Source organism: Chanodichthys erythropterus, chromosome 23, assembly GCF_024489055.1.
Source record: "Chanodichthys erythropterus isolate Z2021 chromosome 23, ASM2448905v1, whole genome shotgun sequence".
NCBI classification, from domain to species: Eukaryota; Metazoa; Chordata; class Actinopteri; order Cypriniformes; family Xenocyprididae; genus Chanodichthys; species Chanodichthys erythropterus.
In genome coordinates this window covers 12,348,443-12,359,633 of record NC_090243.1, presented here as the reverse complement: position 1 = coordinate 12,359,633, position 11,191 = coordinate 12,348,443, and the positions used below count along the sequence as shown (strand labels likewise).

The 11,191-nt window shown below is 35.6% G+C and overlaps 1 long non-coding RNA gene across 1 annotated transcript; it reads right to left on the bottom strand.

Moving 5' to 3' along the window:
- Positions 1-4,895: 4,895 nt before the first annotated feature.
- Positions 4,896-8,930, bottom strand: LOC137014049 (uncharacterized). The gene is made up of 7 exons (XR_010893791.1): positions 8,491-8,930; positions 7,766-7,821; positions 7,428-7,515; positions 6,863-6,927; positions 6,591-6,744; positions 5,445-5,521; positions 4,896-5,292 (listed from the first exon to the last, which is right to left on the bottom strand). It is a non-coding gene; the product is annotated as an uncharacterized lncRNA (long non-coding RNA).
- Positions 8,931-11,191: the final 2,261 nt, after the last annotated feature.

Genomic DNA, 11,191 nt, shown 5'->3' with positions numbered 1-11,191 from the left:
TTTTTAATTTAAGAACTGTATTGTTATGCAAAAGAACACAACAAAATACCTCAGTTAAGTGTGTTCATTAATTATACATGCACGCTAACTCTAGGATTTTTAACCAGGGCTCCGCAGACAGTTTAGAAGATACATAAAACCCATCGATTTTTTTTCCCCCCTAAATTCTAAATCATGACATTTTCGAACTATTTTCTAACTAATATATTAGCTGGCCAGATAAAATAACCTTTTTCCCCCTGTTTTTTCATGTTCATTGATTTCCCGGGAGAATGGATGGGCACTGCTTTTAAAGGAAATAAGTTATGTTATGTAGTAATGTTAATACTGAGAGTCTGGGTGGAGGTTTCCTGCTCTGTAAAGGTTGAGAAACCATCCCTGCTGAAAAAAGCCCTCTTAAACCAGCCTATGTTTGGGTTTTCTGGTCTTAAGTGGTCACCCTGGCTGGTCTGTTGGCTGGTTTTAGTGAGGTTTTAGGCTCTTTTCCACATGTTAGGCTGGGAAACCAGTGGGCCGTCCTAAATACCAGCTTGGCAAGGATAGGAGAACATCTTAAATCCACTAAGACCAGCTGTGTTTTTTTTTTTTTTCCCAGCACGCTGTTCTAAACAATATTGTTTATAGACGTGTTTTTCGGATTGAGGGCGAGACAACCTGTCACTCACATGAGATCACCGCAATAGCTAACCACAACCATCCAATCAATTCCCCGTAATCAAGTCCCACCCTACATTTCAATATACACCACAATAGGGAAGAAAAGACTATCACGGCTTCCATTTCACGCTGACTTTAAACCAGCAGATTACTGAAAACTAATGAACTAGAGAATTCTTCTGTGGCGTCAAGCGTCTGCAGCATTTTTACGAGTATAAAGAGGTGTTTGTGGTAAGAAGTAAATCAAAAGAGTACAGCTAATTGTTGACTATTGTATCTGGTGATTTGGTCACCATGCTGGCAAAAGACCTTCAAATGTCTTAAAGCACACTTTCTGACATTATGTAAAGTACTTGTAGCCTAAGGGAGCATAACCAGGGCCAGGGCCATTTAGCAATAAAGAGGATTAGACAGTGAAGAAAAATGGATTAGGATTAGAAATATTTCTTGTCATATTTTGTTTTGAAGGGAAGAAATTACAGTGATTATAACAGTGTTCATTTAAATCCTCCCTCAAACAAGAATGAAGAGGTGACCTTCAAATGAAGTTACTTAGTTTGCAGGAAACTCTGTACGCGTATCATTTAGACGTTTCATAAACTGTCTCTGACGAGAGTGGGAGGCACTTTAAGATAAAAGTAAATATGATGTCAGTGAGGGGAACGTATATCCCTGAAACAAATACTCCAGCAGGTCTATTAATACCTTTTTATATTTGTTTTCATCATATCCGCAGAGTCGCCCTCTTACTTTCTGTGGTTCAGCCAGGCTATCACTAAATTATGATGCAGAAAATGAAGCTCTTGACATTTGCCAAAAAGCCTTTCATGAAATTTCAAGCGGATGACCTCTGTGATCGTTGTCACGGGTCTGAGAGTCAGCTTAAATCTTTAAAGAGTTCGGTATCTGCTTCGCTGCTAATCATAGAGGCTTGTGTGGAAGTCCTTCTAATCTTTGTCTTCCATCTTTCTCCTTTTTTTTTTCCTGATCTTCTTTCTTTGTTGTAGTTCTTCCTTTTGGCTGTAAAAGTAATTTCAGGCACTTGAGGACAAAGACCCCTCCTGAAATAATTTTAGACAGATGCTCCTCATATGTTTCAAGATTTTTGATTGTTCAACTCAAGGGTGTGTGATTGTTATCTGGCATTTGCACTGGCCAGTGTCTTAAATAGCGCACAATCAAAGTATATCCCAGGGAGAAAGTACAAGGATTTAGTACAAATTGGACTGAATTCTGGGTATAAATGGGGATTTTTCTTAATATAATACATTTTCTGCCCAGTTTTTACTTTAATATTCTCAATCTGGCAACCACACTTGCTCTCTCTGTGCTGCAAAAAACGCTGATGATCTGACAATACCGACAAACATGTATGTAGGACTTTATATTTACTAATACTAAATCTGAATTTATAATAAATCCAAACATGATTCCTGAGTCCTGACCATGTTGTTTGCCATCATGGTGGGTGAATAAATGTGGTCCATGCAATCTCTGTGCTACAATACAAAATAAAAATGTAACAAAATTTTGAAATTATTTTTAAATTAATAAGTAGTGTTAAAATTACTCTTATCAATACAATAACTGTAATCAATATGAATAAATTAATAAATCTTTAATAAATCTAAATTTAATAAATCTGTAATAAATCTTTAATGGGGAGTGTTGCTCAACTCGTCTCTACAGAATCCCCCACAGGCACTCAAGATTGAGTGCAATACATGTCCACAGAAGATTTTTCACCTGAATGCATATCCTCATTCTCATGTTGAAAAAATGCCTAACAATACAGGGAATGAGGAAAGGGTAACATCTTCTGTTTCAAGTTTGTCTATTAAATTACACAGTTGTGTGTGAATTCATGACAGCACTGATAAAGCACAACTCCCTACATCCCTATATAAGAGCTTTACTACCACTGAACTTTACTGTGGGAACCAGGCACTTCTCACTGTACTCCTTCTCTAGCAACACCATAACATTTTGGATGCTGTTAGATCTAAAATGATTGATTTGGTCTCAAGAGACCAGAGTATTGATTCCCAGAATCTATATTTTGTAAAAATTGGCTTTGGAAATGGCTAACTGACTTTATTGTGCTTTTGCTACAGGTAGTTTCAGTGAGAACAACAACCATGCATGTCATTTCTGCAGGCTGCATCTTATTCTGTGAGATAAACAGTCACTTTTCTCATAGCTTTTGGTGGCTCTGAGACACTCTTGGTATTCACACTTGGTATTTCTCCTGCTATTTGTCTAGCAAAAAAATCCCTCATCACTAAATGAAAGCTTAAAATGAAGGCCTGATTATTTCAGGAGCCATTGTTTTTGAATTTCTGTGTTACTTTTGCTATATTTTCACACTTAAAACAATGATTTGGTAATCCTCTTGTACCACTGTCCTCTTTTGTGCTAAGAAATAAGTCTCCTGACAGTTCTCTCCCAAGTGCTTCCATTGTTGTCAGCATTAAGTCTGAGAATGATTCAGTGGGCTATAACACTTTTAATTGTCAAGAAATTACTTCTCTTTAAATGTTTTGGTTCAACATACTTACCTGTTGATCAAACATTGCCTTAAACTTACACCAGAAAATTTTTATTTCATTTTATTTAGTAACTTTTAGGAGGGTGTACTCATTTTTGCTACACAACATTTTATCTCCTTGATAAGAAAATCTTATTTTTCTGAATAATTTTGACATGCTTCTTTGGTAATTGATTAAGCAGACTTGCTGGAACATTATTATCTCTAAAGAACCATAACATGCCTTCTAAGTAATTGAGTAATTGCTGACTTTCAGAAGTTTCAGAGGGGGTGTACTCATTTATGCTGTGCACTGTGCAATATATATATATATATTTATTTATTTATTTATTTATTTTCATAACTTTTTTTGTGAGATTAACCTATAATCTGCTGAGAGTATGGAAGGCCCTTGGTTAGGAAAGCTGCACCAGTGCAGTTATTTTTTATTTGTCACTGAACATCATTGTCATTGTTTGGCAGTTCCATTAACACTTCATGAGTTTTCTGTGTGATCTATTGTTAACATGATATCTGTATAGGTTCCATCCTTGCATTGGACTGAGGCTTGATTTAATGCTCCATAACAGTCGATACAGCCCAGTAACAACCCAGAGATACCAGAGACAGTAAAAATGATTGCTTTTAGTAGAACTATAGAAATCAATAGCACATAGAGAGCTGAGACTCCTGAGACTTCTCCGAACTTCTCCGGGTGAATAAGTGGGTTTGCAGCCGACAGTGGCATGTTTTTAAAATTGTGTTAGAAACTTATTTTTCTACAGATGAGTCATTAGCTTTACATAAGTTGACTCTTTGATGTACTGGACTGTGGGTTTGCAGTAAGGACAGAGCAAAACTGCCAGTATTTATCACTGAAAGTAAACTAAAGGTGACCTAAAGGTACTGGAGAACTATCAGTGATCAAATTTAGAACAGTAATGACCTTGAATGGAGCTCGTGGTAAAGCGTAGACATGCACACGCTCCCTTTTTGCCTCCCCAGGGGAACGCTGCAGGGTGACTGTGCTCTTCCTCATTAACTTTGGTGTGTGCCGATCATGCATTTAATGTTCCTGTCTCAGCCCACTGCACTCCTCTGCACTCTAAAGAAAAATGGTGCTATATAGCACCAAAAATGGTTCTTTGGCTCGTAATCATAGCGGAACCTTTTTTGGTGCTATATAGCACCTATCTTTAAAGGTGCTATATGGCACCTTGTCGTATGGTGCTATATAGAACCATAAGAGGTGCCATATAGCACCAGCAGTGGTTCTTTGGCTCGTTATGATAGGGGAACCTTTTCTGGTGCTATATAGCACCTATTCTTATAGTTTTCTAGCACATTTGTCAAATTAGAGGTGCCATATATTGTTTTTTGAGCTAGCAGGGCCCGTTATCATGCCAGGTACTACTGTAGATGAGTCAATATGCTTCTAAATTACACTTTTATGAACGATAATTAATAATTTCTTACCAAATCATGACTTCAAAGATTCAAAATCATGTACTAAATGCTTACTGAAAAACAAAATACATTACACTTTCAAAACCTTTTAATTTATTTCTTTCAGCAGCAAATAAACTCACATTATACTCCCCTTTTATACAAAATAATGCAACAAGCTTGAAATATGTACATTTTTGAAGACAATAGTCCTGTTTTTACATACTGAGTTATGCTCTGAAGTCCTGCAGTTTCTTTTTGTCCTTCGGGATTTCAAAAAAAATATAGAAACTGGAACTTAAACCATAAGAAAGGGAGCAAGAGAGAGTATTGACTCCAAAAGTCTACTCACAGATTGAGTTGTACACTCATTTTACAGTGACAGGAAGTCCGACTGCATCCTTCAATTTCAAAACAACATACTTCAAAAAGGTCAGTGTCTTTTTCAGTCCTTTAGGGCACTGGATTGGATTCGATTCCAAACGCAAAATATACACACAGGAGGAGGCCCAGTGCCATCAAGATGTCCTCACTCTACTCTGTGATTAACTGGCCATCCAACGTGAACAAAATGTGGTCATACTGCATGAGATGATCCTCCTGCAGGCTTTAGGCACTATCTTAGGTGTTGGGACGACAGGAGGGCTGGTCTGAGCATGGCCCTGGAGAAGAGGGGATAATAGCATTAACCATCTTCACATATTTATTTGAAAGGCAAACCTTATAAGCTAAATTATAACAAAATGTGCAATAAGTACTTCGTGCTTTGATTAGATTGTGCTTCACACACTGTAGTCACCTGTTCATGGCTCACCTCAATGTCAAACAGCAACCCCAGGTCCACCTTGAACAGTGCAGGCAAGAGGAGAACAGCTGCTTCCAACTGTAGGCCTTTCAACAAAATAACATCATTAGGTTAACATAACACGGGGGATGCTTTTACCCAATACTTTTTTGTTTTGCTTTTTAAACATTCATTACTGTGTGTAAAGCCCAAAGTATACTTCGTATTTTATGCGTATGCTTTTTCTGAACTCAAAACAAATTAAGATCTTTTTGATGAAGTCTGAGAGGTTTCTGTTCCTCCAATGATGAGGGTGAGTAATTAATGACAGAATTTTCATTTTTGGGTAAACTAATCCTTTAAAGGTGATTACCCTTGCACAAATCAAAGCAATTCTCAAACAACACAACTGGATATTCATACAACTTCACATTTGTACGAGACACACACTAGAGCTGCAGGATTCTGGATGAAATGAGAATCATGATATTTTGGTTTCAAATAGAGATCGCAATTCTCCCACGATTCTAAATAGACAACTAAAAATAACATTTATTTTACTAGTTCTAGCAAAATATTAATAGCTGGACTCTAATTGCCGGAAAATGTTTAATTTGAATGAATTATTTTTAAAAAATGGTTTTGAATATATTAATGGCTCATTAATAAATACTTGTTTCACTACTGGATGAATCAGGGTTTAACCTTATCCAATCTATTGAATGAATGATTCAATGACAATGTCACTGGTTGCCACCTAGTGGCTTAACAAGGTAATTTATATACAACAGTTATTTGAAGCACCATGTTAGTTTCGATTTTCTCTATTTTGATCACTATCTGATGTCCAGTGTTTATATCCTAACTGTAAACTTTTGTCTTATTACTTATGTGATAATTTTAATATTTGTGAAAGAAATCAAATAACCAAATCCTTGAATAACTACAGTGTGGTTCAAAACTGCTGTTTCTGGATCAGTGGCAGCATGAACACCGAATGTTTTTGTCAAAGGTTTAACAGACGCAGGCGAATCATTGTCATTAATAAAGTAGGATCGCGTGGGTGTTTGAATCGAGATTGCGACCTTTCTACGATAAATTGTGCAGCTCTAACATATACATACAAAGTAAATCAAAGGGGTTTCGGACAAGCCAGGTTGATGATGTATGTCATACCTAGAAGCAGGGCACAAGCTGATGTAACTGAAGTAAGTTGATTCAAAACTTTAACTCCCTCAATGTCAGCAGATGGTTCATGAAGTTCTCCCCCTCCTTCCAAATAATGAACATCGCCATGGTGAGCTGCTCCTCAATCATCTGTCTGGTTATCCTAAATAGTAAACATAAAAAAAAAAAACAAATTCGGTCACCTTTTTGCTAGCATAACTACAAAATACACAAATTTAGACTTATTTTTCTGAAAATAAACCAAAATAGAATATTCTTACGTTCAACTCAGAAAGTACTCCTTGATGAGGTCTTCAGGACTTTCTCTCAGGTGAATGTTTTCAGCCTGTGATAAAGCAATTGTGATTAATTTTCTTAATTAAAAAAAAAAGCACAATAATCTGTAATAGGAAATCAAATTTTTGCAGATATGCAATAGCAAAGGACAAGAAAAAGAAAATAATTCATATTAATGACTGGCCAAATTTGCAATTAATATATTTATGGACAATACCAGCAACACTTGTGGCGTTGAGGGATCAAACAAATAAATAAATAAATAAATACAAAGGAGCTAAAAAAAAAAAAATCAATTCTTTATTTTTCCAATGCGTTTCAGCACACAGGCCTTCGTCAGTGCTAAAATACTACAGATTTGCAATTAAGAAATGCATCTGAATCAGTCATTGGTTTCATTTAAAATTATGAATTTATAATATATAATTATAAGTCTGAAAATAAGACATGCATCAATTAATAAATTAGCTTTACACCCTAATATATTTAATCATTCTTGATTAAAGGGATATTTCACGAAAAATGAAAGCTAGCTGTTAATTTACTTACCATCAGGCCAACCAAGTTGACTTTTTTTCTTCAGTAGAACAGTAAAGATTTTTAGCTGGAACTGTGATTAATTTAATGTCAATGGCTACTGTCAAAAAAAAAAAAAAAAAAAAAAAATTAATACAAAACAACAAGAAAAAAAGTCGCATGCATTTGAGATGGCAGAAGAGGGAGTTGATGAATGTTTTGGAATGGATAATTCTTAGTCTAAAGTTTGTTAATGAGGATGACATTCAAGTCAATAGACCACATTAGATGGATTTTATTCAAACATGTCAAACATTGGTAATTCATATTATCTATTAACAATTATAGCCGTTTTTATAGAAATTACTTACCATGTAAAGTTATTGCAAAGTGTCCTTAGTCGTCAAACATTGAGGAGCTTTAGATCCTAAAAGGGAGAGGGGAATCAGTGTTTATAAATGGAAAAAAAAAAACTTGTTTGCTGCAGTACAAGTAATTAATTAGTAGTGTAAATACTCAGCCATTTCATTCTACTAAAAAAAACACCTCGCGCTAGTCAAATGAAGTAACGTTAAGCCTTAAATATGTCTTTACTCACACACTTTATTCGTCATTTTGGTCGAACAAATCAGAGCTAACGTGAAAAAAAGACAACTAAAAGAACTGACAAACATTACTTTAAAAACCTAAACTCAATAATTGTAATGCGAGGATCCCCTCAGCCTCGACTCGAGCGTCTCTCCCGCTCCCCACGCACTTCCTGCCCGCATCATTTCAAATAGCACGCGCTGCTTACACGGTAAAGGAGACGTTTCTTTTAAAAATTATTTAGAGACATATTTACATGGTCCAAACACTACAACAATACATTTCTATAGAATAAAACAAGTAATGCAACATCTTGTATAGAATAGAAATATTCAATTAGCGCTAACCTTTATAACGTTACTGCAGGCCGCGAAAATTCAAAAATTCGGTTAGTTACGATTTCGTTAGTATTCATGTTCACAAACAACGCTAATTAACTCTAAACCGCTAAAACACATGTTCAACCTTTGCATTTTCGAGTATATTAATTAAAACATTTCCAACCTACCTTATTTCATCCGAGTCCAGGGGAAAGAAAATGGCGGCCGAGCAGAAAACTCCAGAAAGTCTCGTGAGTCATGACGTCAGAAAAAAAAACCGTCTGTCACGGGGTCCTTAAAGAGAAATTATCCTTTGGCTGAAAGTGAGATATTTGAGCAGTTGAGTGTAGCCTACTATAATATTGAGAGCAATTCGCAGAAAGACGAAGTAATCAGACTCAAATAGTTATAGCAATCCAATTTACACCCATATTCACTAACAGTGTAGAGGGGCTTGGGGACAAAAAGGTTGAGAACCAGGTTATGTTTAGAAAATACACTGTAATTTAATGTTGTTTTTAATCCTTTCCCCAACTAAACTAAGAGAATAAGAGAGTTAGAGAACCTTTAAAGAACTATACAGAGGCTTAACAGGTTCTTTGTATGGCAGTGGTGCTATATAGCACCTTAACCACAGCAAGGAACCGCTGAAGAACCACTGAAGAACCATACAGGTGCTTTACTGGTTCTTTATAAGGTAGCGGTGCTATATAGCACCTTAACCACCCCAAAGAACCGCTGAAGAACCATTTTTTTTTAGAGTGTGTGGTTTAATGAGAAACCAAATGCCAGAGAGGAAGCGGTGTTTTAGTATTTCAGAATCAGGACAAAAACTGCTTAAATGTTCTTTCCTTTGTAGAGACGTTAGGATAGAGTAAGAATCTGTTCGTGTTGTCTAGGAAACCACCATGTCTGGATTTGTGAAGAGGGAAAAGACTCATTCTGGCATAAGACCCAGTATTACAGATCTGGTACTGGAGAATGTGAATGTGTGAAAAACAAGAAACAGTATCTTTTTTTTTTTTTTTTCAGGACCATTTTGAAGAAATAAATGCACATTTTTATTCAGTGTCATTCAGTAAAATGTATTTAAAGGGTTAGTTCACTCAAAAATGAAATTTCTTTCATTAATTACTCACCCTCATGTTGTCCCAAACCCGTAAGACCTTTGTTCATCTTTGGAACACAAATTAAGATATTTTAGATGAAATCCGAGGGTTGAGAAACAAATTATGTGAATACATCCTGTTATCCAAAACATAAACATAATATTACAACTTATATTTAAATTATTTATACAGACAGTGAAGTGAAAGCACAGGCGAACTTTAAACCGAGTTGTATGCTAGTACGAATGAGTAACTCGCGTAGTAAATACGTTGTTGTCATAACAAAATGCTGTTATGCAATACCCTAACAGATTATAGGATTGATTCAGAGCACAAAAATGTATGAAAGCATGAATAACACTGTTGAATGTCATATTTCATTTTGATAAACAATGTTGGGGAAAGTTACTTTTAAAAGTAATGCATTACAATATTGCGTTACGCCCCCCCAAAAAATTTACTTTTTATGAAAAGTAATGTGTTACATTACTTTTGCGTTACATTACGTTGCATTACTTTTGTGTTATTTTTTCTTACCTGGGCCGGGCTTGCTTGTTTGTTTGTTAATAACAACAAAAAAGTTCTATTTTTGGCAATTGTTAAGGCCCTTTCATACCAGTAGTGAAATGAATAAGCCTCAGGATGAAGGACATGAATACATATTTATGCCTGTACAGTAGAGGGCACAGCTCAAACAAACCTTTCAGCTGTGCTGCCATTCTGGATTAAAGAAGAATAGGATACAGGAGAAGGAAATTCAACACTCTTATAAATTTAAGCATATTAGTATGGTTGATTTAGATCATTGAAGGTCAGCAACAAAGACATTGGTTAATAAAGTGAGATTAAATACATAAAGTATGTTTGTGTAATTTAATTTAGTTAATTTTTACATGTTTGCGTAAAATTCTGAGATTGCATTTCACTGTTTTTATTCATTTTGAGGTATAATGAATGTTTTCGTGCAAGTGAGATAAATAAATGCCTTCTAACATTTAGTCTAAAACTACGATAACGATCATGTCGCACAAAACCTCTACACTTTATATCTCTCAAAATGCAGGAGAGCTGTCAGTCAATAAATGTGACATAGTAACTTGCGTTACTTATTGAAAAAGTAATGCGGTACTTTACTACTTTACTACATGAAAAAGTAATCTGATTACATAACTCAGGTTACTTGTAATGCATTACCCCCAACACTGTTGATAAATATTTTAGGTTTTATACTGTACATGTTAAGTAATGTTTGTTTCATTTTGACGTACATTTATATCATTTCACATCTAAATGTTTACATTATATGCCATTTCACTCAAAATAAACTGGACTAAAATGAGTTCTTTGCAACCTGTATTACTTTTAGTAGTTTTAAACTGTTCCAGAAGCAATAACCACAGCAGCATTTATACAATGCAACAGTTTCTCAGGCTTGCTCTAGACAGCCTCATTTGTCTTTTTGCTTATCTCAGCAATATGGAACATCCTGAGTTCCTTGTCAGGTGAGAAAATCTATGTTCAACCTAAACCAGGCCAAATCGCCCCTCAGGACGTCTTCACTCTGGTGGACTATATTGAGGCTGAAATTACCCTTGAAGATTAAAGCTCTTCTCTATATCTCTGTGCCAGGTTACCACGGGTCTACAGCAAAAAACTCAATTACTAACATCTTCCTATATTTCTCTGCATCACTACTCAGTATCAGAGAACAAAAACATCTGGGCTGCATGTCAAGCGTGCAATTAAGCAATTACATTTCCAAATCGAATTACACAGGGGA